Below are 6,000 nucleotides of genomic sequence, written 5' to 3'. Positions count from 1 at the left end.
AGAAAGACAGAAGAGAATGGAAGGAAAGAAGGATGGAGAGGAAAGGGCAGACAGCCGAGAGCAGCACTACATCGATTGAGTGGATGGTGAGCACCCCCACCTACCACAAATATATATATATATATATATATATATATATATATATATATATATATATATATATATATATATATATATATATATATATATATACAGCCGTGGCTCAGTGGGTTACAGCGCTCCACTCTGACCGAAGGGTCGGAGGATCGAATCTCCCCAAGGGTCATTGGTAGACATCAGGAAGGGCATCCGGTCATAAAATGCTACACGCTCCAGTCCAGAAGTCCTCTATCCAGGGGCAACGCCTTAGCCCTTCGGGGATACCTGGCATAAAACCAAATTGTTATATATATATATATATATATATATATATATATATATATATATATATATATATATATATATATATATATATATATATATATATATATATATATATAGATAGATAGATAGATAGATTGATAGATAGATAGATAGATGTGTGTGTGTGTGTGTGTGTGTGTGTGTGTGTGTGTGTGGCCTCTGTGGTACAGTGTGCGTCTCGCACGCTGGTGAACGTTGGTTCGCCTCCCGCCAGAGTTGTATAAACTTTGGGAAGCGTTCACCAAGCCACTTACTACTTTGGTGGACATAAGGGGTGCTGTGATTGAACCAGTGTCGCATTTTAGTATGCTCGCACCCAGTCAGCTTAAGGCGGGCCGATTACACTTAGCTCACAGACTACACACACATCCAAAGCCACTCCAACATTACAATTACACTTACAAGCACTTTTCACCCTACATACAATCTCTGCCAGACAGCCTAAGCCACTTGGCAGAGATACATTGGCTGTATCGTCCCTCCTTTGGTTGGGAAAGGCCGGTCCTGCAGTGGACACTCAAACGGCTTATGACGATATATATATATATATATATATATATATATATATATATATATATCTTTTTTTTATGTGTCCGACTCTGGTCATAGGCTTCACAGCCTGCTATCAAGGCCCAGCAGTCCTCCTACATACCATACACCTCTACATGTCACCACTTCGGCGCTAACACCCACCGTCCATAGTGAATACATGCTAGGGCTGTCTCATACAGGACTGGTGTATTGGCATTAGCGGGGGTATTTTTACGACATGTCGGCGGGTCTTTCGGTAGATCAGTAAAGCCTGATTTAATGAAATTCAAATCCTTAAACTGTTCCCTGCCCCAGCCGGGATTCGATCCTGGGTCCGTTACGACTGCAGGCCACCTCTCTACCGATTGAGCCACCGCCTCCCCATATATATATATATATATATATATATATATATATATATATATATATATATTACGTGTCCGACTCTGGGCAAAGGCTTCAGGGTCTATTTCTTGGGGGAAGTGACCTATCCCAAGGCCCAGTAGTCCTCCTACATCTCCACATGTCACCACTTCGGCGCTAACACCCACCCCCCATATTGAATACATGCTAGGGCTGTCTCATACAGAACTGGTGTATTGATATTAGCGGGGGTATTTTTATGAAATGTCGGAGGGTCATCTGGTAGATCAGAAAAGTCTGCTTTTTAGGCAATTCAAATCCTTAAACTGTTCCCTGCCCCAGCCGAGATTCGATCCTGAGTCCATTAGGACTGCAGGCCGCCTCTCTACCGATTCAGCCGCCGCCTCCCCATATATATATATATATATATATATATATATATATATATATATATATATATATATATATATAGATAGATAGATAGATATATATATATATATATATATATATATATATATATATATATATATATATATATATATATATATATATATATATATATATTTATTTATTACATATATAAATATTATATACTGTATACATATCTCATCTCATCAGCAGCTTGAGTGTCCACTGCAGGGCCAGCCTTTCCCTACCGAAGTGGGAACGATACAGCCAATATATCTCTACCAAGTGGCTTAGGCTGTCTTATAGAGATTGTATGTAGGGTGAGAAGTGCTTGGAAGTGTAACTGTTGTGTTGGAGTGGCTTTGGATGTGTGTGTAGTATGTGAACCAAGTGTAATCGGCCCTCGCAAGCCGACTGGGTGCAAGCATACTTTATAATACGAGACACTGGTTCAACCACAGCACCCTTTGTGTCCGCCAATGCAGTACATAGCCAGAAGAACGCTCCCAAAGTTTATTATCCTGGCGGGGCGCGAATCCTCGTTCTTCAGTGTACGGAAAGCACGCTTAACCACTGTACCACAGAGGCTCCATTACACACACACACACACACACACACACACACACACACACATATATATATATATATGAGAGAGAGAGAGAGAGAATCAGGTAGGGAGTGAGTATGGGAGAATATGAGCCTGGTGGGGTAGGAGGTGAAAGTGCGTGGCTAATGTTTACATGTGCTTTACTGGATTATAGTAATGTTATGGTTATAGATATACAGCAAATGGTAGATATGTCTGTATATATTATGGGATTACTGTCATATAATTTCGGACCAATTTAGCCTAAGTGTATAAACTGATGTAAATTTTAGCACAATATCTTCATTAACATTTAAGCCACATATTTAAAATATTTGGACTTACTTATTTAGTAGTGAAAAAGAGAAAAGCTTTTTGTCATGACTTTAATAGTGCACCGAAACCAAGTATAATCTCCAGGTAGAGTGAACCATCTTTCCTTGTTGACTGAGACTTGGACTTGATTAAATTTCTCTCCATGCATTCATTCCCCTCCTAACCTTCTCTCTCCTCCATCCTCTCCTCACTGGCGTTGGTGTTAGCAAAATCAACGGTTGAAAAAATCCTTGTCTACCTCTCTTTCTGTTTTACTTGCGCGGTTACCTGTTATCTTGTATCTTTTTCATCACTTCCTTACTTCCTTGCTTCCTCATTTTATCCTCCTCTATTCTTCTTTCATCCCTACTTCCCTTATCTTCCCTTCCGCCTTATTCTTTCCTCTCCACCTCTACATAGTCCTGCCATCTTCCGTCTTAACTTTGCCTCCCCTCTCCACCTCTTCTTCCCTCCCTACTTTCTTCCCTCCCAAATTCTCGCATCTTTTCTTCGCTTTCCTCTTGACGTCTCTTCCAGGGCTCCCCACTATGTACCTCCCGACTTCTCCCCTCTCCCTCGCCCTCTCTCATTACACTCTCACCTCCAGTCTCCCTCTTTTTGAGTAGGGACATATCTAGTTTCTCACCTCCTCTCTGTTTCCATTTCTCTCAAGCTTTTTTCCACCCTTTTCACCTTCCTTTCTCACCTCACTCAGTTCCTCCACCCTGACCTCCCTCGCTTCTCTTTCCACCCTAAATATTCTTGCCTTTTCCAATATTCAATTTTTCTACGTTAACTGTCCTTATTCTCACATTTTCCCTTCTCTCATCAAGCTCGTGTCTCACCTTCCCCGTCTCTGCATTCATCCCTTCACTCATATCCTCATATTCATCTTCCTTCCTCTTCTCTGCTCCTTTTGCTATCTCCCTCTGCCTCCTCTTTCTCAGAAACTGACACTTTCCCACCATAGCCCTGCGAACATTCAGTCACCGTCTCACCTGCCCCGTCTCTGCATCCTGACCTTCGATCCCATACTCTCTACGTTTCTTTCTTCACTTTTCATTCTTCTCTGCACCTGCCGCCTTTTAATCTCAGCCAACATTTCCCTTCCATTTCCCTACAAGCATTCAGTCCCCACCACAACTTCCTTGCCCACATATTCATATTCACCCTCCGCGTCCCTCTACTCCATTCCCTCACGTCTTTGCGTCTACCTCCTCTTCCTCCAAGACTCTGGCTCTTTCTCTTCATTTCCCCCAAACAAATCTACATCAACACCACTACACTCTTGGTAATGACACGAGGAGAGGGTTCTGTCACACACTTCGTCTCACTGTCACCACACCTTCTCTTTGAGGCTACTCTACATTCACTCTACACAGACACACTATTCCTTTGCCTTGCATCACTTTCTGAAGTAGACTGATTATTTCCTTGCTTTGTAACAGATACTGTGATGATCGGATACAGCAGGTTTCTGGTACTTATTATTTTTTAATATGTCTGATAATTTTTATGTAATTGTCCTGAACCAAGAACAATCACTCAGAAACAGTTGAGTCCTTGGGAATATGTAATGGTTTTTGAAGTGTTGATTCAAAGATACAACTTTTAATGCAGCTAACTTTTGAGTCAGACTGACCCAGCAGTTATTGTTTTCATGGTGTATCAACAAATGGAGAAAGTTTTATTCTGGGTGCTGCTTGCCCACAGCATTTTTCTTTAGACTGAAGAGTCTCGCGCAGTTCGATGTATAGACAGCAGCAAGTTTTATTAATTTTTCTATTATTTTTTCTTATGTATTTATTTTAATGGCATGCCGTTGGAATAGTGGATAAGTACTATACTGAAACTAACAAATCAAACTGCGTCCTGGTAATACCGTACTAAGCTTCCCCTCATAGTGATTTTTTTTTTCCCAGATCCTTCCAGGGGCCTGCCAAGTTACTGCCTTACCTACTGACAGACTTCTTAATGGACTGATTTGAAATTTGCCCTTTGCAGTCCGCTGGAGCCTCCAAGACAGTTGCAGAGGCCTTCCTAAGACCCGTGATCATCTTCAGAGGCTCCCTTACGTAGAGTATTTGGAGGTGCCCTTTTAGGCCCTTTTTATGGCCCTATTCTGCCAAGAGCCCCGTGAAACGCGAGTAGACTTCCTGCAAAGTTTTATCGATGTATCATTTTACTCGTATGTGTTGTCTTTTTTTTTTTCCCCCTTATCAACACACTGTAAGTTTAGGTTGGTCCTTACCCCAAGAGAGTGGCAGCAAACAGCAGGGCTGTTTTCATTTTTCTTTTTCCTTTCTTGTGTGTGTGTGTGTGTGTGTGTGTGTGTGTGTGTGTGTGTGTGTGTGTGTGTGTGTGTGTGTGTGTGTGTGTGTGTGTGTGTGTGTGTTCTGGTTCTGGGCATTGACTGAGCCTGAGGCAGAACAATTATTATGAGTTATTTAAGAGGAGCCTGTGGAGTCACGTGGAGAGACAGGCTGACGAATGAGGATATAAAGGAGCGTTGTGGTGTGGATGTGGATGTGATAGGAAGCGTTATGAGGAACACACTGAGGTGGTTTGGCCATGTGGAGAGGATGGAGGGTGAAAGACTGACGAAGAGAGTGTATGTGAGTGAGGTGGAGGGGGGAAGAGGGAGGGGGAGGCCGAGGATGAGATGGAGGGATGGGGTGGAGAGGTATATGAGAGAGGGGGGTGTGAGTTGGGAGCAGGGCAGTGAAATGGCGGGGGACAGGGCGACTTGGAGGCGATTTGTTTGTGGCCACCCCAAACGGGATTGAGGCGTCTGGCAATAGATAGATAGATAGATCATACACCTTCACATGTCACCACTTCCACTGTCCATTCAGAATTCATCCTAGCAATAATTCGTTCACGAATGGTGTCACAGTGCTATTGGCGGAGATGTTTTTATGACATGTCAGAGTGTGTTGTACAATATCAGTCTATGTTAGTGACATTCAAATAATTAAACTGTTCTGTGCCCCAGCCTAGAATCAAACTCGCGTCCTGTAAATGCGCAAACTATAATCTAATCATTTGACCACCACCTTCCCCACGGGCAGTATTAAAAATACCAGCTCGGTACTATGAAAACTCATTCACTGCTAATACCAGTAAAACGCCTTTGCCGGCGAGGTACGAGCCAGGCCATTTAAATCTGCATGCACTGAAATGCCGCCTTACACCCCGGGGATGCCTAGAGTATACTGATGGCTATCTACTTACCAAGTTTCATGCCTTTACGACAAACTGTCTGGCCTGTGGCCCTCTTTTGAAGATTTTCGACATGCTGCACTTGGCGCGTGTCACGTGCCACGTGAACGCCTGGGTTGATGAAACCTATCAAAAACAAATCTTAAAGAATTGGGCTGTCATGTGATGCAAAC

Source organism: Coenobita brevimanus, chromosome 23 (assembly GCF_032717465.1).
Source record: "Coenobita brevimanus isolate Jiangsu-jjx chromosome 23, ASM3271746v2, whole genome shotgun sequence".
NCBI classification, from domain to species: domain Eukaryota; kingdom Metazoa; phylum Arthropoda; class Malacostraca; order Decapoda; family Coenobitidae; genus Coenobita; species Coenobita brevimanus.
This window is presented reverse-complemented; position numbering follows the sequence as displayed.